Genomic DNA, 25,645 nt, shown 5'->3' with positions numbered 1-25,645 from the left:
CATATTATCTTGTTTATCAGACAATTTGTCATACATAATTTTCTTGGGCTAAAATGATCCATTTGTGATCTTGCCAGCCTTATCCAGGGTGGACGTAAAAGGAGGCAGACTTGTAAATTTGTAAATCAGGGTCAAGAGATGACACAACATAGAGCAATAAGGAATACTTCTCTCTGAGAGGTCAGAACAGAAGTGGATGCCGTTTAATTCATTTCTGTCTGACTCATGGACAAAATTACAAGATGGCTTGTCACTCGTTAATTAATCAATTATTTTTCGAGTGCCTAGTACCTAGCCACGGCATGAAGCACATGAGGGGAAGGGAACTGAACGTCGATATGGTTTCTGTGATCCCTGAGATTACAGTCTAGCAATCTTGGACAGGCACACACTTTCTTAAATTTTCAAATAACATGAAAAATTCCTACCATGAAAGAATAATTTGTATCTGTTTTAGGAACAATCTTTTATTCAGTTCTTAATAAACTAAGCAATAATTCACCACTGTGAAGTCCGCAGCCGCTTATACATAGTAATAGTACTTCACCAAACCCGAGATACCGCTCATCTGTTCTGTTTTAATTTCTACTAAGTCTTTTTAAGGAGGGAGGAGAAGAAAAGGGGAGAAGGACAAAAGCACTGTTTCTCCAGTGCCGCTATATAGAGAAGGATGTGTTACCGGTGGAAGGCCATTAAGCCATTAATATCCTTCAACAAGGATTATTAGTAGCCACCACCCAGCAGAGAAGAGGGCCCCGTGAGAACGGTAAAGATGAGGCAAAAGTTGGATGAGACGACAAGGATCTGAATAGGCTCTACCACGTGAAGGGACTAGACCAGCCATGGAAATGGGGTTCAGAAAAGTGGAAAAGACCATAGGCAATTTTAGTTAGCATGGGAGGGGGCACTAGAGGAAGAGGGGAAGCAGAAACCAAAATGATCCTAGTTAAATGGATGAACAGATGAATGATCAAAGACGGAATTAGCAATCCAGAAAGAATTTAGAGGTCATTTACCCCAACCACTCATTTCAAAGGTGAAAAATCTCTAGGGAGGAGAAGTGATTTATTTATCCAAGGTCACAGCTGCAGGTAGTAGTATTATTGAATCTAGAATCCAGAATTCCTAACAATGATGTTTATCCAAGTTCAGAGGATGGACACACAGAGCTCATGCGCTGGAGGCCAACTTACCTTTCTTTACAATTTTCCAGGGAGCTGGTCCTGAATTTGGGGCCAGTACCTCTTTCTGCATTTGAAACAGTCACTGTAATACTTTGTACATATTTCACTGTCAAAGTATTTATGGAAATGACAGCTTCATAATTACTTTCTCTGTGAAGCCTTTGCTCAAAGACATGTTCACCTCTTTTGTAGATAGCAATAATCATTTCATTACTTGAAGGATTTAAACAAGCACAAACAAATCAGCTATGCACAAAATTGCTATTTTTAAAAAATCTATATCTGATCTAGACAAGTTTTAAATTGTCATGCAATTCTGTACTGGTTGCAAGAGAAGGTGCAAATCAGAATAATGCTAATGATCATCCCAAGTCTCAAAAGGTCACGCTACATAAAATTCAATCTTCTTCATTCTTACAGTAAATGCCAAGGTGCCAAACAAGTTGGGAAGAGAGTCAACCTCTCTGTGAAGGAGCAAAGATGTGGGTTAGATTTGTTTAATTTTGTTTTGACTTTATTAGTTTTATTTTTTTCCTTAAAGAAAATATGTGTTAAAATAGTAGAACGGAAACGTTGTTACGCATGAAGGAAATCTACTTAAAGCTTTCTGCTTCTTGAAATGAGGTGCACGGGGAGGAGGAATGGGGGGGTGGGCAGGCCATGGAGGGGAGAGGAGAATGCCCTGATTCTGTGGTTGCTACAGGAAGAGCTGAGCTCCTGGGCTGGTCAGAAGCCTGCCTCTGTCTATAGCATTCCAAACATGTGTTCCCTCCAGATGTGCCAGTCAATTGATTGAACTTTCTATTTTCAGCTTTGTACCTTTGAGCAATCTGCATGAGGGCTGCTTATCAATTAGCCTGGACTGCTTTTACCAAGATTTCAAGATACCCCCTGAAAAAAAAATAAAAAAGAAAAGAAACCAGATACTTATGTGGGGCAAGTACAGATAACCTTAATCACATCTGAATCATTCATTCAAAAATACTTATTGAATGTTTACTCTCCGCGGGGCAGTCTGCTGGGTCTAGGGACACTGAGTCCAACGACATAGCCGTGGCCTTCGAGGAGCTCACTGTCCATGGGGCTAAGGGAGTGGCTGGTAGACAAGAGCCCAGTGATTGCTCTCCAGGACAGGCCACATAATACAGTGGTTAGAACATCGTTAATGGAGTCAGTCGGCCTTGGTCTCTGCACTGGCTCTGAGCTGAGCTTCCTCGAGTGAAGAACTCAACCTCTTTGCATCCTAGTGTCTTCATCTTACAAACAGGAGTGGGCTGAGTTATAACAAATATAACCCCTGGAACAGTGATAATCCTAAAGCTTAATTATTTTAAACATTTTTTTATTTAAATTCAATTTAGTTATCATATAGTGTATTCTTAGTTTCAGGTGTAGAGTTCAGTGATTCATCAGTTGCATATGACACCCAGTGCTCAAGACATTGCATGCCCTCCTTAATGCCCATCACCCAGTTACCCCTTCCCCCCTCACCCACCTCCCTTCCAGCAACCTTCAGTTTGTTTTCTGGAGTTAAGAGTCTCTTATGGTTTGCCTTCCTCTCTGTTTTTACCTTGTTTTATTTTTCCTTCCTTTTGAAGGAAGAGGGTAAATTGGCTAAATCAAAAAGGAGGAGGAATAGCCAAGGGGAGTATCCCAGGGAGAGGGGTAGCCTGAGCAAAGGACCGAAGGGGAAAATTGCATTGCACATTATGAAAACTGTGTATAGTTCTTTAATGGCTTAGAAAAAGTTTAGGGGAGAGGTAGACAAGGAAGTGGGAACACAAACGCGGGAGTCCAATGAGGACACACCAACAGAATTTCATTTACGCAAGTGATGTGATCAAGCCGTATTTTAGTGAGATCACACTGGGAAGATGGGACTGGAGGGGACAGAGACTAGAGGCACGGAGACTGGCCAGGATATCTCTGCAGTGACGGGGGTGGCAGCAGTAGAAATGCAAAGGAAAGACCACATTAGATATTAAAGGTTAAACTACAGCAGAGTAAGAAGAGCGTTCTCTTGTGACCATCTAATTTACGAATTAATACTTGTATCTTTGGGAAAACATGTCCTCCAAATATCGAATTCAAAAATACACATGCATGGATGCAAGAGTCTTGTTAGGCATGGGAGGAGGCAGTGGGATACAAAGATAAGCTGGATGTAGTCCAAGCCATTTATAAAAGCCTAGTGAGGGGGATGGTACCAAAATAATTATAATACAGAGCACAACAGGTGTCCATTAGAGAAGCAAAGAGTATCCAAGGGAAGCATGTTGGAGGGTAAGGATCAGGAAATAGTTCAGGAAGAGAAAGGCATTGAGAAGGGGCTCATGGAATAAAGGATTCTGACAGGGGGGGAATGAAGGGAGGGCATTCCAGTTTGTGGGGACCATCCATGACCAGGGACAGAGATGCTAAGGGTGTTAAAGAATAGCAAATAGTCCAGTTTTTCTTAAAAACTATTTCTATAACTGCACTGATTTTTTTTAACCGTGTTGCTAAGATATAACTGACAGACAATGAACTGGGCTTTCAGTATGTAGTAAGTGTAGACATATGTATACCCACCATGGTGACACTTCTTCCCTCTATTTCCCTTACTAGAGTTAGTTTGCATTATCTAGAATTTTAATAAATGGAATTATCTAGTATATATTCCTTTTTTCTACATAGTATAATTATTTTGAGATTCATACATGTCGTAGCATGTGTCAATAATTCATTCCCTTTTATGACCAAGTAGTAACCATTGTCCCATACACCCCTGTTTATCCATGCACTTCTTGATAGACATGTGGGTTCTTTCTAGTTTTTGCTTATTACAAATCATGGTGCTAGGAACATCTGTGGTTTTTTTATGGATACATGCTTTCATTTCTCTTGGGTAAATAGCTAGGAGTAGAATTGCTGATTCATACCATAGGTGTGTAATATTTTAAGGAATTACCAAACTGTATCAAAGTGGTTATAACAGGGCGCCTGGGTGGTTCAGTCAGTTAAGGGCCCGGCTCTTGATTTTGGCTCAGGTCATGGTCTCGGGGTCCTGGGATCGAGCCTCATGTCGGGCTCCGCGCTCAGCTGGAGTCTGATTGATATTCTTTCTTTCCCTCGTCCTCTGCCCCTCCCCGCACTCATGCTCTCGCTCTTTCTCTCTCAGATGACTAATTAAATAAAATCTTTTTTAAAAAAGTGATTGACCCATTTTTCATTCCCATTCAGCAGTGGATGGAGGTTCTAATTCTTCCACATCTTTGTCAACACTTGATATGATCAGTGTTTTTAATTTTAGCCAAATTAAATTGCATCATGGTATCACACTGTGATTTTACTTTACGTGTCTGTAATGACCGATGATGTACATCTTTTCTTGTGCTAATTTCCTATCCATCTATCTTCTATGGTGAAGTGTCTTTATGAATTTTTGCGCTTTTTTTAAAAAAAAGGTATTATTGCTTTTTTCTTATTGAATTTAGAGAGCTTATATATATATATATATATGTATGTATATATTCCGGATATATGTCCTTTATCAGATACATGCTTTGCAAATATTTTCTCCCAGTCTGTGGCTTGTGTTTTCATTCTCTTAAGAATAAGTTTTAATTTTAATGAAATCCAATTTTTCAACATTTCTTTATGGATTGCAATTTTGGTTCCTGCCATATATAGAATCTCTGACTGACCCAAATCCACAAATGCATTCTCTTATGTCTTCTTCTAGAAGTTTGATAGTTTTAGGTTTTACATTTAAGTTGATGACACATTTAAACTAGTTTTTGTATAGGGTATAAGGCACGGATTGGAAGCTCTTTTTTTTTTTCCATCTGAATATCCCATTTTTACCGAACTACTCACAATAAAGACTATTCTTCCTCTACTGAATTGCCTTTGTACTTCTCTTGAAAAATCAGTTGCGTATCTATGCAGGAGTCTTCCTGGACTCCGTATTATGTTCCATCAACCAATTATCTATCTTGGTGTCACTATCCCACTTTTTTGATGACTGTAAACTTTATAAAAACTCTTGAATGATATGGTGTGAATCATCCAACATTGTTTTCTTCAAAGCTTTTTGGCTATTTCTATATGCATATTCTATTTGCATTTCCATATGAATTTTTTAATCCATTCTCCAGTTTCTGTAGGAAAAAAACCTGTTGTGATTTTGATGAGTATGGCAATGCACCTATAGATTAATGAGGGGAGAGATGTCTTCTCAACAAGACAGAGCCAATCTTTTCTGTAGGCCCATATTTCTATTTGGCATCATTTTCTTTCTGCCTGAAGGACTTTCTTTAGCATCCCTTGTACAGGCCTGCAGGTAACAAGTTCTTTCAGCCTTTGTATGTCAGAAAAAGTCTTTATTTTACCTTAATTTCTGAAAGATATTTTCACTAGATATAGAATTCTAACTTGACACTTGTTTTTTTCTTGCAGTACATGGAACAATCTTGCTTGACTTTCTCATTTGCATTGCTTCTAAGGAGAAATAAGTTGCTGTGTTGGTTTACTCAGGCTGCTATCACAGAATAACATGGACTGGGTGGCTTATAAACACAAATTTATTGCTCATAGTTCTGCATCCTGGGAGGTCCAAGTTCAAGGCTCCAGCAGATTCCATGTCTGGTGAGGAGAAAGGTCATCTTCTCTTTGCACTCACCTGGTGGAAGGGACCAGGAATTTCTAGGATCTCTTTTAAGGATGGTAACCCCATCATGAGGGCCCCACCCTCATGACCTGAACACCTCCCAGAGGCTCCACCTCCTAACACCATCACACTGAGGATTAGGTTCCAACATATGAATTCGCGGGGGAGGGAACACAAACATTCATCTATAGCGGTTGCCTTTTCTTTGTTCCTTTCTATGTAATGTGTCTTTTTTCTTTGGCAGCTTTTAAGCTTTTCATCACTGGTGTTGAGCAATTTGATAATAATGTGCCTTGGTGTCCCTTTTCTACATGTTTCTTGTATATAGAATTTATGGAGCATCTATGGATTTGTGGGTTTATAGTTTTTATCAAATTGGGACAGTTTTCAGCCAATTTTTCTTTGAAAGTTTTTCTTCCTCTGCCCCCTTTGAGGACCCAACTATAGGTATATTAGGCTGCTTGACTTTGTACCATAGCTCACTGATTCTCTGTTCATGTCTTTAGAATTTTAACTATCTTCTCTGTTTCACTACAGACAGTTTCTATTACTGGGTCTCTTCTGTTATTAATATCATCCAATGTATTTTTCATTTCACATAATGTAATTTTCATCTCCAAGAGCTTGATTTGGATCTTTTTTGTATCTTCCATGTCTTTGGCTAGCTTTTTGAATGTATGGAATACAGTTACATGAACTGTTTTAATGTCCTTTTTAGCTAATCCTAATATCTGGGTCATTTCTGGGTCAATTTCAATTGGTTCTCCTCTTCATCAGGAAACATATTTTTCCTCCTTCTTTGCATGCCTGCTAATGTTTTAGTAGATGCCAGACATTGCGAATCTTATCTTGTTGAGTGCTGGATATGTTTATAGTCCTAAAAATATTCTTGAGTGTTTTTTGTTTGTTTGTTTTGTTTTGTTTTTTTTCCAGGGCACAGTTAAGTTACTTGGAAATCATTTTATCTTTTTAGGTGTTGTTTTTAAGGCTTGTTAGGTAGAACTAGGGTGGTGTTCCATCTAGGATGAATTCTGTCCCTCCGTGCACTCTGTACTCTGTCTACTCCTGTGAATCATGACATTTTCCAGTCCCACCTCAGGACAGGCATTATTCCCGGCCTTATGTGAGTGCTGAGCAATGCTACCTCTAATCCTTTGGGGCAGTTTTTCCCTTGGTCTCTCGCAGTTTGCTCATACGCATGCTGATCAGTACTCCGCTCACCTTGAGGGGATCCTCTTCAAATCTCCAGAATCCTCTCTGTGCAGCTCTCTCCTCTCTACTACCTGCCTGCCTGTGGCTGCTAGCTGTGTTGGTCTTCCTGGACTCTCTCCTCCCTGTCTTCCCAACTGAGGGGGCCTTTCAGGCTCCACTGGGGTGCTCTGTCCCTGTGCCATTGCCCAAAAACTCTCTTAAGGCAGAAAGCTAGGGCAATCTCAGGGACTGTCTTGTTGCCCATCTCTCAGGAACCACTGCCTGAAATCCAAGGTCTCAAGCACGTTTCACGTGCGTTTGGTTGTTTCAGGTAGGAGGGAGGATAAATCTAGTTCGGGTTACTCCGTTTTGCTCAAAGTGGAAGTCTTGTACCTTGCCCATCAATAGAAGTCTTTAAGATAAAGTCTTTTTAGCATGATAGTCTTCATGATGAAGGCATTATGGCATTTACCATCACTGATGTATTAAGGGACAGATTAGACCATACTCACTTCATGTCAGTTCAAAGGCATTTATAAGCTACTGTGTTTATAAAGATGAACCTGCCCAAAAGGGGCTCTGCCTTCCTGGCATCAGTGTCCAGATACAGCAAACAACTTTGGAAGGAACCGATTATCGGGCTTGTATATTATCCGTGCTCTTAACACTCCCTCTTTTTGAATGGCGCCTGCCAACACCATCACTACTTATGCAAAAAGGACAGCTGGAGGAAATAAGAACCTCGAGTCACAGGATTCTGCTAATTTTAAGCAGCCCTTAGGCTTAGACTTAGGGGCAGAAGTTGAAACTCTATAGGGAAATGGTTTATGCTGATGAGCTGTTGACTCCTCTAGTTCATGCTATGACTCCGCTCCCATAACCAGGATAGAAAGCTGGCTCTACTTCAGATAGGAGGAGATAAAGCCTTAAATGTCCCCCTGCCTCCAAGAATTTCAGGGACCAAAGCAGGCTGGGGTAAAGGTATAAGGTTGATGACATCAAGGAGTTGGATTACATATGACCATCTCCACAGTGCTTCCAATTTTTAGATGAGCATTTCATAAAAGTCATTCGAAGCAATATGCTGACCTTTCATGAGCTGGAGCAGCTGATGTTTTGCCTGGATCTGAACCAGGGTGGGTGCTATTCTAAATGAGAAATCAGTTATCCCATCTGCGCTGAAGGAACTTTTCCTCATCATTTGTTTTTTTTTTTTTTTTAAAGATTTTTATTTATTTGACAGAGAGAGATATAGCGAGAGAGGGAACACAAGCAGGGGGAGTGGGAGAGGGAGAAGCAGGCTTCCCGCCGAGCAGGGAGCCCAACGTGGGGCTCAATCCCAGGACCCCGGGATCATGACCTGAGCCGAAGGCAGACGCCCAACAACTGAGCCACCCAGGTGCCCCCCTCATCATTTGTTAAAGCTTTATTTCCAAGGCACTGGGTGAATTTAATTAATTTTCCCAACACCACCCCCTCCTTAATAAATTCCTCACACCTGTGGATTCACTAGGAAATTGAATTTCAGCTCTAGAAAACAAACCAAAAAAATTAAAAAAGGACATTTGACTAAAGGAGGAGAGATTAGTTTGGTGAAAGCCCAGTGATCGAGTCAAAATGAAAGTGCCTCTCAAACTGTAATGAGATGGATCATATTAAAAGGCAGACTCTGGTTCAACAGGCCTGGAGTGGGGCCTAAGGTTCAGTATCTCTCACAAACTATCAGGTGATGCATCGCTGCTTGTTGTCTATAACACACTTTGAGTCGCAAGGAGCTGGAAGATACTGAGACCTCATTCATGTTTCATTTTTCTACTACGTCACTGTCTTAACCTGGGAACCTTCTCAATTGAGCTTCAGTTTACTCTGATATAAACTGCTCTCTACGGTTCCTTCCAGATCCTAAAAATGTATCATGTTCCCGAAAGTACAGGTCTAGCTTCCCTGTACACATGAATTCATGCATTCTTTGGCAGACGTGCATTGAACACCTACTATGTGTCAGGCATTGCATAAGGTCCTGGCTATTAAGTATGCACTAGATCAAACCCCTGCAAAAAGGCATCAGTTCAGAGAGAGAAGCAAGCAATGATAATGTGAATGCCATGCATGCTATCAAGCTGCTTCAGCAATGGTTGTTAGAAGTACACAGACGTGGGCACCTGGGTGGCTCAGTTGGTTAGGCGACTGCCTTCAGCTCAGGTCGTGATCCCGGAGTCCCGGGATCAAGTCCCGCATCGGGCTCCCTGCTCAGCAGGGAGTCTGCTCCTCCCTCTGACCCTCTTCCCTCTCGTGCTCTCTGTCTCTCATTCTCTCTCTCAAATAAATAAATAAAATCTTTAAAAAAAAAGAGTACACAGACGTCTGAGAATCTGTGTTTTGGAAAGCAGCTGGGAGGGGATGTCATCCTACAGTGGTTCTCAGACTTCAGTGTGCATCAGAATCACCTGTAGGGCTTGTTGAACTATAGATCACTGGGTCCCACATAAAGACCTCTGAGAATTTGTATTTCTAACAAATTTCCGGGTGATGCTGATGCTTCCAGTCTGGGATCGCACTTTGAGAAACATTGTTCGAGACTTCAAGACACACCAACGAATGAGACAGGTTTTTTGCTTTAGAATGAATGACTGGAAGGGGTCACAATTCAGTGGAAGAAATAGGCTTTCTTTCCCTCCCTGCATACAGAATGGTTAGGATAACACTGGGAGGGGTTTGAAGAGAGAGAGAGAGAGAGGGTACAGTGATAATTCTATGTCACATGAGCTTTGGAGTCAGAAAGGGCTGGGCTCAAAGCCCAGTCCTGTCACTTTACTGCCTTGGTCTTAGTATAGCAAAAGCCGAAAAAAAAATGATGGTTAGGGTTTCTCAGAATAATAATAGCAATGATTCTATCTGGAGGGATGGAGACAGGAAAGACTGCCCAGAGCAGGTAATATCTGTGTGATGATTGAGGATGACTGGTAGCTTGAGCAACAGATCTGTTAGGGGTTAGCAGGTAGCGAGGTAAGTAGATGATTCTAAGTAGAATGTGTCACCAAGGTGTCAAATTACACAGTGCTCTATTCACTAAGTACTTTCTGGTACATGTGCATATATTATGGCCTTGTGAACAGAATCAAATTTAATATTCCTTGAGAGAAACTAGCTCTTTAAAGGACTCCTATGTACAATTCGTCTGTGAAGTCAAAAGCAAGACAGGTTTCAGTAGCAAGTGCACAATGGACATGGACTCGGAAGTCCCGGGTTCAAGTCCCAGATCTGCCCCCTAGCCGTTAGTTCTCCAACATCTAGAATCTGTATACATGGGACCTTCCCATTTCTGGCAACTCTACAATTCAGCTACCATTATTATTACTGCCATCCTACAGATAGGAAGACTGAGCCCCAAAAGGATTAGATAAAATGCCCAAGGTTATTAACTAGTAAATATGGACTGAGCCAGTATTTGACCTCAAGTCTATTGGATCAAGTTTTATGCTTTGGGATTTTTGCTTTTGCTTGATTATTTTAAAAGAGGATTTTCCATGCTTTACCTAATGATTAGACACAATGAGAAAATTTGTTAAAACTGTAGATTTCTAAGCTCCTTCTATGGAGGTTCCAATTCTGTGGGTCTGAGATAGAGCCAGGAATCTGTATTTTTAATCACTGACTACCCCCACCCTTGCCACCATATATGTATGATCTTTGGGGTAACTTGAGAAGCATCATTACCTATTGCAGTGGGTTGAATAATGTCCCCCCAAAATTCATGTCTACTTAGGACCTCAAGGTGACCCCTTACTTGAAACTGGGTCCTTACAGATATAATTTGTTAAAATGAGGTCATCGTGGATTAGGGTGGCCCTAAATCCAATGACTAATATTCTTATAAGAAGAGGACATAGGGGCGCCTGGGTCGCTCGGTCAGTTAAGTGTCCAACTCTTGATTTTGGCTCAGGTCGTGATCTCAGGGTTGTGAAATCGAGCCCCATGTCGGGCTCCATGCTGGGTGTGGAGCCTGCTTAAGATTCTCTCTCTCCCTCTCCCTCTGCCCCCTCTCCCCATTCATGAATGCATGTTCTCTCTTTCTCTCAAAAAAGAAAAAAAAAAGGATACAGAGATACGCAGACATAGAGAAGGCCAGTAAAGACATACAGAGATTGGAGTGCTGCAACTAGCTATAAGCCAAGGAATGCCAAGGATTGCTGGGGGCCACCAGAAATGTAAGAAGCAAGGAAGTATTCTTCCCTAGATCCTTTAGGAAGAGCAGACTAAATCTCTCCAGAACTCTGAGAGAATAAACTTCTGTTGTTTTAAGCCTTTCAGTTTTTAGTAATTTGTTATTACAGGCATAGGAAATGAATACACTTGCCTTCTGGAAATTTCAGGGAAATAATTGTCTTAAATTGACAATTTGACATGGAAATCTGGTAACAGTGGTTGCTTCTGCATGTCCTTTTGTGCATAGTAAACCACATGTCTGTATTATCTATTGAAAAAATAAAGGAACAAATAAATAAATAAATCATTAAATATTTTAAAGCAATATCCTAGAGCAACATATTTGGGACCAATGCCATGAAGTGTATTGGTTTCTTGTACTCCATCAAAGAAAGAAATCCTTTTAAAGCCATGTGACATGAAAGGCTCATTCAAAAGAGTGACTTCCAGAGTCAGTCTTGGGGGTCAGGGTAATAAAGCTACTGAGCAGAGAGTCTTGTACAATGAGAACAGAAGCTCTTGAAAGTGACACAGAGCTCTGGGAAGACATGAAAGATCAGAATCGTCTACTTGTTAAGATGAAAATGGGGAACCTACATTGTCTCTCCCTTATGTTCAGGAATACACTCAAAGTGATAAAATAACTTGCTTCACATAACACACAGAGTATCAGAGCCACGTGCTGATCATTCATTCTGTTCAATGTAATAGTTATTGGGCACTTACTGCGTGCTAACCACTAGAAATTTCGAGATGCATGAGGTGCCTTCCTGGGCCTGTCCTGGTACTGTCGGTCCTCAAATCCATTCCCTGCACTCTCCGTGACTTTGCTCAATATCACGAGGGGATGATTACTTGGGGCTTCTGTGTCACATGGCTTCTGCACACAGGAGACACTGGGGGAGACCGTAGGGCAAGAGGGAGGGAAAACCTGGGCTGGCTTCTCAGCTCATCTTTGACCATTATAACCAATTCACTGCATTCCGTTCCCTCTGTTTAAAATGCGCAACCCCCCCCCCCCCCCCGCAAAAAACAAATAAAAATAAAATAAAATGCCTAGAGTAGTCTGTTTTCCTGGTTGGATGCTGACTGAAATGCTTCTGCAGGGTTGATGTGGATTTCCTGTGGCTGGAAGCCATCCTCTCTGCTTGGGCTCTGCAGGTCAATGCGGGGACAGCTGGGCAACCTGGATCAGCACAAACTCTGCTAGATTCCCAGAAGTGCCTGCAGCTGGGGCCCTCTAGACCCATTATGACAGCTTAGCTCCAGGGCCTGGGTCTAAAACCCAGGGAACAGATGCTGACCTTCCCAAGGCGGCCCCCAAGACCACCCGCTCCTCCCCACCAGCCCCTCTGGGCCTGGGTTCACAAGCATTTCTTTCTTTTTTTTTTTTTCTAAGATTTTACTTATTTATTTGACAGAGAGACAGAGAACGCACAAGTAGGCAGAGTGGCAGGCAGAGGGAGAGGAAGAAGCAGTCTCCCTGCTGAGCAAGGAGCCCGATGCAGGGGCTCGATCCCACGACCCTGGGATCATGACCTGAGCCGAAGGCAGACGCTTAACCGACTGAGCCACTGAGGCGCCCCTTCACAAGCATTTCTAAACTGCAGGCCTGCCATTGCAATCAGAACACTGGTCACAAAGAAGCCGGGAAGCTCCGTGGAGCTCATCACAGTATGAAAGCCACCCAACTCTTATAAATAAGCTCACACAGGTCACAGTCCTGGTTCCTTGAAAAACACGAATACTGTACCGTGCAAGGTCGTTTTCCTCTCAGAAATGGTGCATCACGGCTTTTGCAACCTAATATACTGACTGAGGCTATCATTGTAAAAGATTTTTCCATCTGAGGACCAGGAGTATCTTGGAGAACTTCCAAGGCCCCACAAAGATCATAGCAGAAGAAATTCTAAACATCTGTTTGGCCCTGTCGGTGGTAACATGCAGACCGTAGGAATGCTGAGTGGGGAAGCTGAGAAGCTCTGCCCTATCTCCTGGGTCTTCCTTGTGTTATCTTTCCCTCATCCACTCATCAGTCCCTTCATTGGCACACACCTCTGTCCAGTGACTATTTATTCATCACTGACTGGGCTGGGCACTGGGGATAGCATGACAAGCAAAGGCAAACCAGACCACTGTACTCATGGAGTTAGTGAGAGAGTCAGAGATTAGCCAAATCAAGACACAAATAAATGTAAAACCACCACATGGTAAGAGCTACAAAGGGTGACACATGGAGATTCAGGATGAGGCAGCTCTGGGTTTCTTGTGGGCTGCAGTAAAGGGGTGAGGAGGTGTAGAATTCTTTAGTGAGGCATGTTTTTCTCTTACGTTCTTCAGCTTCATAGCTTATGAAATACTTTAACACACATTATATCATTTTATTTTCATACCCATGCTGCAATGACAAGAATTAAACAAGAAGGCTGCGGGTGCCTGGGTGGGTCAGTCGGTTAAGTGTCTGCCTTTGGCTCAGGTCGTGATCCCAGGGTCTTGGGATGGAATCTCGCATAGGGCTCCCCGCTCAGTGGGGGGCCTGCTTCTCCCCTGATCCCCCCCACTTGTGCTCTCCCTCTCTCAAATAAATAAATAAAATCTAAAAAAAAAAAATTAAATTAAAAAGGTTGAGAATTATTGCAGTGGAAGCTAATTTGCATGAAAATAAGAGACCAGTAAAGGTGAGGGTAAATAAGAGAATAGAGCATTTTCAAGTCTCTGTTCTTCATTTACCAAAAGTTGGTGGTCTTGGTCATTACTTCAAAGTGTAATTATAATCTAGAAAGGCAGAAGAAAGGCCACAAACATACACACAAATTTAGCTGGGACAGAATCTGGTTATACTCTAGTTACATCTACTTTTGCTGAAACAAACAGAGGTAAGACTTCCTTTCGGACAACAGTATCCTCTAGACCCACAGGGAAGAGCGTTAGCCACAAATAATAACAGTTCCCAAAGCAACACCTATAACTGCAATAACAAAGCATGCTTTTCACATGTTCTGAGTGTGAAAAGGCCCAATGGTCCTTTATCTGGTACCTTTAGGTCATGCTCACTCACTTGGATAATGTCAGCTAAAAAAGAAACCATATGGTTCCTTTTAGACTCTACATTAAAAACTATATAAAGGGGGGGAAAACTACATAAAGTGGGAAAGAGAGGGAAAAAACTTCATTTACTAAATACACCTAGCTCCATGAGAATTACTGCTATGTCCCAGTAAATATTAATCAGCTTGACGGCATTGTTAGGACATCTCCATGAAGATCATATTGGTCACAACAGGTTTATGCTGTGGTTATCAAACTGTCCTGAAATCTCAGTCATCTAACATAACCAAAGTTTATGAAAATTACATGTTCTGTTCCCAAAGGGGTCTGACGTGAGTAGGGTGGGGATCTGCTCCACTAGGTCACTCGGGATGCCAGCCGTAAGGAAACTCCGCCATTTCAAAGCTGCACCTCCAAGAACCCATGTGCCCATCAGGGTCTCGGCTCAAAAGTGCACACATCATTTCTGCTCATATTTCATTAGCCAGAATTAGTTACAATGCCCAACACAACTATAAGACGACGTGGAAATTCGGGGGAACAAAAGGACTATCTGGTGAGCATCTCTGCCACAACAGCCTGTTTCCAAAACTCAACAAAACCAATGCAGTAGGAAAGGGACTGTCTTTCCCACAACTCCTCCAACCGTATCAAGGCGCAAAGTTTCCTTTAAGCTCTTATTTTGAGTCTGGACGGGGAGGGAAGAGAATGAGCATTTCTTGAGCTCCCACCATGTAGCCAACACTGTGTAACAGATACTGTGAGCTGGCTAATGCAACCTCATTGCACCCTCTTTACAACGTAGAATGCTAAAAAAATAAATAAATAAAAATTAAAAAAAAGAAATTCCATGTTCCCAGATTCCCTTAGAGGTAAGGTTTTGTAAATATAGTAGGTTCTGCCAAATATATTATTTTATGTATTCCCGTGAGATTGGGAACATGGAAGTTTTGACGGCCACTGCTGGTGAGCAAGGATGTCAGGGTCAAAAGCAAGGAGCAACGGCAGCTGGCTGGGAGTGCCGGCATCCAATCACCAGCCTCCTGGGTGTCAAGAGGGAATTACAAGGTGCCAATTCCCTCATCCCAGTTCCCTGATTCCTGGATCACTCCTCTGGTCCTGCACCATTTTGGTACTTCCAATGGCAACCTCCTGGTTCTCTACTTTCCTGATTGTATCAGTTTTATAGACTCCTGAGGGTCATTAATGGAGACTCAATTGGAGACCTAAGGCCTTCCCATTTTTTTGTAAGCAACTAACTCCTTAAATACCTTTCTGCTTAAGTTACCTAGACTGGTCTCTGTTTCTTTCACTGTAACCTGACTGATAACATTTGCCACATATTATTATGTACATAATAAAAGTTGTTAGTTCCTCTAACAACTTTCTGAGAACTCTTAATTGTTGAAATGAGTGAACTTGTACCTTCAGGGAATCTAGGTTTGAGCGAAAATAACTGCAAGCATAAATTTGTTTTAAATCTCACGTTATAGCTTTTAAATGCATGTGAATGAACTCTGTAAAAAATTCTATTCTCCCAAAATTCACAGCAGAATTCACGTTCCTGGAAGTAAACCTTTTCATTCAGTGGCTTTATATACTTCCCGATACAGCCAACCTTATCCAAGACGGTATACACCCCTCATCTTGAGAGGCATTTTATCTGTGTAAAAATTCTGAAAAGTGGCTCTTATTACGCTTTCATTATTTTATTATTTACAGACGGATTAACTGGGGCTTAGAGGGGTAAAATTAGGTGTCCAAAATCACAAAGAGCTAGGATTCAAACCTAGGTCTGTCAGTTTTCAAAGCCATGAGCTCTTTCCACCGCAACACGCAGACTTCTAAGAGAGCTACAGCTCATTAGTTCTCAGCCACTCTAAATACTGTTATAAACGGTTTGGTTAGTTCACTTAGCTCAATGCTGGTATTACTAGTTAGGTCTTCTCTCTCTTCCAAGACCTCAAAAGCTGTAAGCATCTGCCTCGAAACAGTGTACTTCTCATTTTAGGAAGGATTAAGAAAGAAAAGATGGATGGAACACAGTAGAAAGATCTGTAGAACTAGAAAAAGAAAAAAAAGACCAAAACCCGTGTTCTACATTGCTGGTCACCCATGACCAGCACTATAATGACTCTGTGCACATACCTAATGATAATAGACTTGTGAAGCCTGGAAGCCTAGTATCAAGTGAAGTCAATAGGATCCTGGGAGGACTATGGCATCAGCAGAAATATGCTACTTCAAATTCCTATGCTAGCTCACGCATGCTGTTTTACCTGTCACTCTCCTTCTCTGCATATCTGACAGCAGGCTAGTGAATTCTGCCATCGAGGCTTACTGGACTATTTCTATAAAACTGTGTGGCCGTGGTAAAATTCCACCCCTTCTTAGTGATTCAAGCCCTGTCTCTGTCTTTCCCGGAGAAATTAATCTAAAGATACTATTTGCAAACTGACCCACTTCTTCAAGCTGCCAATTCCTACAGCTGCGGCACCAGGCAGAAACATATAAAATCAAAGTGTGGTTTTCACCTGTCCAAACAGCTGTTGTATACTTTTCAACTCAATATTTTACCCAGGGCTCTCCCAGCACTTAATCAAACTATCTAAAAAAATTCTTAACACATCTTCATGCCACTGAAAGAATCCTTTGGTGATCTCCTGAGGAATGGATATTTCTAGAATAGAAAAAAAGTGGGAAGAGGTTGCATTTGCTAATTGCCTACTTTGGTGTAAGACATTAGGCACGTCCCAACTTATTTAATCCATAAGACGGTACATACATAGAAACACTATCTCCCCAATTTTATATATTTAAAAAATTCAAAGAAGATATGTAAATTGACCAAAGTCATGCAGATAATTAGGAGAAAAGCTAGCAATGAAACATGGATTGGCCTGGCCTGAAAGTCAACCATCTTTTCAAGATTGCATAACACCTCCCACAAAAAAATATTACCAGAGAGCTTGAGAAACCAGCTCCAAGAATTCTAACTTCTGGATCTAGTGTTTTGTTTCCAGGTAACATGAGGAAACATCTTCTGATTGCCTGAATATTTAATAGCACAGGAAACGAAAACAAATTGCACTACTTGGCCTTTACTGTGTGTTTTGTAACAGAGGTGGAGGTGACGGTTTTATTCTAAGGGGAAGAAAAGGCACCACACTCCAATTGCAAGTGTGTCTATTCAGGGTCAATGATTTGGCATTTTAGGTGAGAGAAAAATTAACATTAAAAGGATTTTGTAGTTTTGGGGCACCTGGGTGGCTCAGTCGTTAAGCATCTGCCTTCGGTTCGGGTCACGATCCCAGGATCCAGGGATCGAGCCCCGTGTTGGGCTCCCTGCTCAGCGGGGAGTCTGCTTCTCCCTCTCCCTCTGCCCCTCCGCTTCCCCCACCGCCTGCTGGTGCACGCGCTCTCTCTTAAATAAATAAAATCTTAAAAAAAAAAAAAAAAAGAAATCTTAACCAAAACTCTAGAAGGGGCATAACATCTTTTATGAAGCAGGACCTTGTAAATATGGATCTGGGGCAGTCCAAGATATTTTTATCCAACAAGGTCAGGAAATGAAGTGTTCGAGTTAACCCTTTTTCTCATAACTAGTTACCACTTGTTGCATATACATCAGACCCATTTTCAAAAAGACAGAATGTAAATGCACTTCTTTCTCTTGATTTTATTTTTTTTCTGTTTTTGCCTCCTCCAGATTTGTTCTTCTTTGCCTTGTTCTGTGCTCTAAGAGTACAACTCTAGTAAGCACGTCACTCAGGCTCCCTAGACTCTGGCGTCCGGTTGTGTGCAGACAATCAGAAGCACCAACAAGAGATCCTAGGGCAGGAGGGAGGAAGGTTAGGGATGCTGCCATGCCCCAAACCCTCCCTGGGCCTCGGTATCTCCCAGGGCTCCAGTCCTCACCAGGCTGCAGTAACTTTCTCTCTTTGCTCCTCTGTTCCGGGGTGGGAGCAGCTTCCCGGAGTGACTGAGCCCTGGGTGCTTCTCCATCCGTCCTTGGTTCCGCTCACACAACCTGCCCTTCTGAAAATGGTCCCTTCATTAAACACTCTTCAGTTAACCCTTCAGGGAATGACACCAGCAACCCTGACCAACATCACTGCATTTGCCATTCTGTATTTACTGAGTGATTTCTACATGCTGTTCTAAGAATGAGGGCAAATACAGAAGAAACGCAGGACATACTGTTCCTCTCACGGTACCTGAGAGTCCAGGTAGGGACATAAGACTGCCAAAAGACAGAGTCTGATGCTCAATCAAGGCAATATCTCCAAAGGCCCAAACTTGTCCTATGCTTCTAGCGACCCCCACCCTCCACCAAAACATGGCTGTCCTCGGTCCCAGTCACCGAAAGCCAGTGTAAACACCTGGCAATAGGGCTCAGGGATGACTAGACCATGGCTCTACGTCCATGGATGACAGAGTAAAACTAGTTCTGGACTCCTTCTTTTGCCTCATGCCTCCAAGCCCATTGTATCGGGAGCTCCTGCAGATTCTGGTCCTTAAAAATCTCTCCAATTCATCCAATTTCTTTTTAGTGTTCCTGTTCTACTCTAGTAGAGGCTGGGATGATTTCTCACCTCCATTTCTGCAATAACCCTCTGACTGCTCCCCCAGCCTCCAGTCTGGCCCCTGCAGTCCCCACCTGACTGTGAAGCCAGAGGGATCTTGGTGATGTCATTCTCCCGCCGCAGATCCCACCTCGGATAAAGTCCAAACATGAAGTGGCTTAGCTCTGATCATGACCATCTCTGCAGACTCTTGACACTCTTCTCATGGAGCGCTCCAAAGAGACCGAACTTCTTCCAGTTCTTTAACAGAGCTACGTGTTTTCTTGCCTCGGTGCCTAGACCTATACTATCTCTGTTGTCAAGAATACCCTTTCTGTCTGCCTTCCCCAACCTGGACCTGGCTAACTTCTATTTTTATTATTTGCATCTCGGCACAAGCATCACTTCCTCTGATAGTCATTCCCCATTGCCCCCATCCTCCACCCCCCTCCAGAAACAGAACTTTGGATTAGGCAGTGCTCCCATGAAGGAGCATCCAGAGCATCCTTTCCTCCTGCATCGCCTTTTCGAGTACTGTTCTGTAACTGCCAGCTGGCCTGCCCACATTCCCTCCCTGACAGTAAGCTGGGTCAGGGCAAGAACTCTGCCTCTGTGGTGGCTCAGGACCTAGCCAAAAACCTGAAGGGTCAAGACTGTCCGAAACGTTGAAATTTCTTAAATCTCAACCAGGATGGATGGACCAGCAGTGTGAAAATTCCTATCCTAGTATTGTTTAGGAACAAAGAAGGTACCTGTCAACAGACACAGGACCTGTATGCCTATGGAGGTATTGTCTAAATATATCTGTAGCTCTCCATGCTCCCAAACCATCCACCCTGAGGCAAGTAAAATTCCATGCATGAGTTGAGGAAGGAGAGCAGGGCCTTTTCTGTGGATCCCCCTCTCTCCCCCCTCTACCCATCCCACAGTAGGTGATACCTGCTTGAATAGAGGATGCCTGCCTTATAGCACTGGGTTATTTTCAGAGGCTTCATTATCTCAGCTGGAAAATCCTGGGGCAGCTTTTTGCAAACCAAATGGAGTTCAATTAATGTATCGAGAGCAAAGGATCAAGACCTAAATATTGAGAATCAACATTAGCAAAAGTCTCTCAGCACCCAGATGGTCAAGTTCAACCTCTTGAAATGCTCTTAGAAGAGGGGAAACAGATTTTCCTGGAATGGTGCTTAGAGGCACGGAATGAACTAAAATGAACTCATCTTATTGGGTATTGATGAAATCACAGAACCATGCTTGGTGAGCACTCTCCTCAACTCTTTTTCTCAAGGCTATCCAAAAATAGTTAAATGCCCCTTTTCACTAGCTTAGCATTGCCAGGGAAACCTTACTAATTCATCTCCCACTGATTAAAAATGTATGATAATTAGGATGAATACTTAAGTTTGTCTATGGAAGGAACAGATTTTCTTAAAAATAACAAGGCTATGAAAATGTTTTTTAAGCTCATTAAAATGAACCTTTTGTGCACTCTGTTGTATACAAAGATGCAGAGCATCCTTTCCTCCTGCATCGCCTTTTCGAGTACTGTTCTGTAACTGCCGTCTTGCCTGCCCACATTCCCTCCCTGACAGTAAGCTGGGTCAGGGCAAGAACTCTGCCTCTGTGGTGGATCAGGACCTAGCCAAAACCCTGAAGGGTCAAGACTGTCCAAACTGTTGAAATTTAAGAAAATGAAAGAAATCTCAACCAGGTTGGATGGACCAGCAATGTGAAAATTCCTATCCTAGTCTTGTTTAGGAACAAAGAAGGTACATGTCAACAGACACAGGACCCATAAGCCTATGGAGGTATTGTCTAAATGTATCTGTAGCTCTCCGTGCTCTGCCTAATCCAAAGGGGGAAAACATAGTGGCTTGGCCATTCGTGTTCATCTCCTCTCCCTTAAAAGATCCCAGTAAAATATGTATAAGCCCACCAGAGAATGAGTGCTCAATACATGTCTGGAGGACAGACAGCAATGGATCAGACAGTGTCTGAGGACAGACAGCCCAGTGATCGACTGCAGAGGAAAGAAGGAGCCAAGAACGTTACAACCTGAAGGGCTTGTATTCTCTCTAGCATTCCAGAGAAGTGTGAGCTTCTTGGCTCTGTACACCTGCAGGGGCTTGGAACCTCCCGAGAGAGAGTTAAGGGTGATTCAGGGCTGGAAACAGGGTCCTATGGGAGGTTTGCAAGCTGAGTGGTGAGACTCTCATAAAGCTTTCAACCGGGTGGTCTCCCACCAACCACACCCAAAGACTGGATAATTTTCCTCAGTAACTCAATGGATCCAGACAAAAGTTCCCAACACCAACATTTGCAGAATTGGAAGAGGTCTCTTGGTAAGGCTGACTTGCCAAACAGTAACTGTATCTAAATTCCCACCAACTGATAACCCCTCTCCCCACACACGGGAGGATGTGGATTGGAACCCACAGGTTCCAATAGGCTTCTTCATCCTTCAATGTAAAAAACGAGCAGCTAGCAAAAGATCACCAAACATTTGAGGAAAACTCCAGCAAGTCAGATGAAGATCCAGAGAAATAGACAAAATAATAATAATAATAGGAGAGACAAAGAGCACAAAGAAAACAAAACTAATTAATAGTCTCCACGAATTAAGAGGAAAATACAGTATCCAGAAAACAAGAACAAAATTCCATTAAAAGGGAACATTCAAAGAACTAAAATAGCTGAAATTTAAACACACTATATTCACGAAAAGTGTCACAAAAATAAAGTAAGAAGAAAAAAATGTGACAGAAGTAAGAGAGAAAGAAACAGACTTAGAAAATCAATCCAGGAGGTCATCTTTCCAACAGGGGATGCAGAGAGAGAGAGAACAAAGAAAAGAGAGGAGGACATTGCCAAATACATAATATGAGAACATTTCCGAGATCTCAGATATGAGTCTTTCAATTAGTTTACAAATAGGTTTCAAAATGAGTGATAAACACCCACTGATTTTTAATAATAAATCTTTTAGATCTATTTGATTTTTAACCTGTCTTTATTGTTTTAATAACATTTAAACTTTCATTTAAAATAACTTTTAAAGAGGAGTATCTTATCTATTTTCTTAGGTCTGTTATGAACGCCAAAGCCATGCCCCCTTCCTTTGCCTAACTATGTACACTTAAAAAAGAACAACTATTTAGGGCTTTATTTCCTTTTTCAGATTTTTGACTAATTCAGCCCAACTTTCCTTTCCCAACCACTTTTAAACAAATTGTTGAACTTGTTACTATGTATTTCACTTCCTGTATTTCTTAAAAGCAGAATGTGAGTGCTGTTGAATCAAACACCAAGATCATCTCTCTTTTTATGCATATCCTTCTATAGTAATAAGAATATTTCACTAGGGGTTGTCTAGGTAAGAAGCAAGAAGAGATAGATAACAGCTATGTGATACAGGCTATAGTAGATAGAGGCAATAGACAGACAGACGGAGGGGCAGAGGTAACAGACAGATACAGACAGATGAATAAGCATGACCAAAATGGTGCTTCTGGTGGTAGAGGGAAGTCCGCACTTTCAAATGAAAGTGGTACATCATCCAAAAGATAATATTCACTTTTTTTGTTTGTTTGATTTTAGTTTTATACTAAACTAGCTACGTGAGGAAGCTTCCAAGTCTATGGTGGTCTACAAATTCAGAAATCCTTCTGCTATGAACACCTGGATATACTAGATAAGATGTAATAAGAAAAGGTTGCTTGTTTGGGCTTTAATGTACTGCTGAGCTGCAAAAAAGAAAAGGAAACTCCCAGGTGCCAAAAAAAAAAGGGGGGGTGAATGGGTGGGAAGGCACTGAAAACAAGGGTGGTGAGTATTATTCAAGCTGGTCCCTGGAAAGTGGAGTGGAGTGGGGTCATGGCAGGTAGTGGGTTGGCAGTGAGGGGGTGGGCTGAGGACTTGGGAGGTCAATACATACATGATCGTTAAGGCTCTGTAAGCCCATGACTTGGGAAACTGGAACAAGGTTCCTGCAGAGAGCCAGAAATCCCAAAAGGATAAAAACCTCTGTGAAAGAATGTCTTACAAAATAATCTCTGCTCAACAGCTTGGGGAGATGACCTGGAAACTTCTTTCCGCTGGGGAAAAACAAACAAACAAACAAAAAAACCTCCTCCCTCCCCTTGTACCCAGGACTGAGGGTATTTTGATTGAAAGTTGCATTTATGGCACAGTTATGCTGCCAGGAATTAGGGATGTCTACACTGGCACCAAACCATCACAACAATTAAATGTGGTCAGGGTTAGCAAGCACAGTGTATAGACAAGGAAGCTGGGAATCAGAGAGATTTGGTAATTCATCTAAAGTGAAAGGGACTGAGTGACAGAACTGGGATTCAAACTCCTATCTTCTAACCTCAATTCCAGAGTTTTACTCACCAGTATTAGTGGGCGGTTAATTTGGGCCTCTGTTTTAGACACTGAAACTGTGTCCACTGACCACAGTGCCAATGTAACTTGATTTTACATTTTCCCTTTGTTTCCAAAATGCAGTGTCAATCATGGTGTGGCCGGCAATACGTTCAGTTATGAGGCCACCACAGTGTGTCCAACTAAGATTGAAGAAAACAGAACCAAGAAAGTACACATCTTGTGAGCCTCTTAAGAGGAGAAGCACTTCACAAGTAAGGATTTATGGTGGAGAGAAGACGGACAGAAGAACTGCGTGAATCTTCATTCCGGATGAACTAACAGAGGGGCCTTTTCAATAGTGTTCCAAGTTCAAAGAATATGGTTGAAAACTCTACATAAGCTTTGGGTGAGGGAGACAACAGTGTGCCCCCAAACACTGGGAAAAGGAGGAAATAAGGCTAAACTAGTAAAATGATTACTCTTTTCTGGTGGTTGCCAAAAGACCATGTGTTCACGAACATGTAACTGAAGTGCCTGAGATCATCTAAAACCCAGAACGAAGTCATATGGGAACAATGTTGAGGAGCCAAGACTAGAAAGTGATTTAATTTGAAGTCCTATGTTCTGATCCCCATCAGGAATAAGACTGGGTGAACAGAAGGGGAGGGGAGGCATCTACTTGGGGGAGCCCTGCCCATTTAGGTACAGCCCAAAGGAGATGGGGGTCTCAGTAAAGTAGTAATTACCATTATGGCCACCTTAGCAAGGCTTTCCTGATCCCAGAAGGAGTGGCTTCCAGCTTCCTTGTCTAAAATACACTTCTTCAGGTCTGTTAGCATCTCTTGTATTGATAACTTTGGTGACAATTTAATTTCCCACATGGAGAGAATGCACTGCTTAGGCTGCCTTGAAAAGTCCATATTGGTTTTGTTACTTTGAACAAAATTCACTAATGGGTTGTTCTGGTTTATTTAAGTTCGCTGAGTCTGGTAGGAGAGAACTGCGTTTTTATTTGTCCTTTTACTCCCAAGGTTATTTAGTGGAAGTTTTTTTTTTTCCTTTAAAGTTTGAGAAGGTAAGAATACCAAAAATGGACAGACGAATATGCCATGTAATCATTAACATATATATTTTTGAATGCCTGCTTTGTATCAAGCAATGTTCTAGAAAGCTGGGATTTTAAAATGATAACATGGGTGTTCCAGACCTCAAGGGTCTTAATGACTTTAAGATCTAGGTAGGCACATAAGAAAAAAATCTCAAGTCATTATAAAGGGTGCCATGATGGCCGGATCTACACACTAGGTATAGTGGGACCAGTGCTTCACTTATGCTGATTTTTTTTTTTTAAGATTTATTTATTTATTTATTTATTTGAAAGAGAGAATGAGATAGAGAGAGAGAGAGCATAAGAGGGGGGAGGGTCAGAGGGAGAAGCAGACTTCCCGCCGAGCAGGGAGCCCGATGCGGGACTCGATCCCGGGACTCCAGGATCATGACCTGAGCCGAAGGCAGTCGCTTAACCAACTGAGCCACCCAGGCGCCCTATGCTGATTTTTAATAGGCGACTAAGGAAATTGTCAGGGGAGTGAATTATTTAAGGGTGGCTGGGGCATAAATGATGAGATGGGAGGAACTGGACACTTAGGGAAGACCCAGAACCTCATAGGGTTTTTATGTAATACTGGGGAGTTTTGAGATTAGTGAAGGGTCAGGGCGCCATCTTGAGCAAATGGATAAATCTTGAGTGTAAAACACTGCCTTGGCTAGCTGGGTGTAGGGTAGATGGTAGAGGATGGGGAAGGGGCAAGCCAGAAACGAAGCACCTGGTAGGGAATATGTCCAAAGAGTCTGGAGAACAGGGGATATAGCCCTGGACCAGGGCAGCAAAGAGCTGAATATGAACAACGAGGTATTTAGATATTTATGAAGTGACATATTCTTGAGGATTCAGTGCCTGCTGGGTGACCTTTTCCACAGAAAGAGCCGCAATCCTGCCTGCTATTCTATGGAGGTTTCTATTTGAGAAACTGAATATTAGAGTTTTTAATGCAAACTCTTAAGTAGCTATGTGTCACCAACCAAGGGGATGAGCCCAAGATGCGGGGGCATTTGTCATTGCTGCTCAAGTTTTAGCATCCAGGAGCCCATGAAGTCCTGGCCATTGTCCCTACAGTTTAGATGGGCTGTTCCGCCAGGTGCTACAGTCACAGGAACTCGGGTATCATGATTAAGAAACTGGGCTTCCTACTGGAACCCCAGATCTACTGTTTGTTTCCACTCTCCCTTCTGAACTAAATTTCATTGTCTATACAATAAAGCTTAGAGTACCTACGACCGAGGGCCGTTATTTAGATCGAATGAGATACTTGCTTAAATTCACGCATAAGTGGCAGAACCCAGATTCCATCATGGATCTAGCTGACTGCAGA

The 25,645-nt window shown here is 42.2% G+C and overlaps 1 protein-coding gene across 1 annotated transcript in view; it reads right to left on the bottom strand.

The window, feature by feature from the left end:
• SNTB1 (syntrophin beta 1) overlaps nucleotides 1-25,645 on the bottom strand; it is a 230,757-nt gene that overhangs the window by 101,057 nt on the left and 104,055 nt on the right. The window lies entirely within an intron of this gene.

The sequence above is a fragment of the Mirounga angustirostris genome, unplaced genomic scaffold (genome assembly GCF_029215605.1).
Source record: "Mirounga angustirostris isolate CCGP_5_RB_7025 unplaced genomic scaffold, mMirAng1.0.hap1 SCAF_4, whole genome shotgun sequence".
Lineage (NCBI taxonomy): Eukaryota > Metazoa > Chordata > Mammalia > Carnivora > Phocidae > Mirounga > Mirounga angustirostris.
The sequence above is the reverse complement of the archived record's forward strand: the minus strand, read 5'-3'. Positions and strand labels throughout refer to the sequence as shown.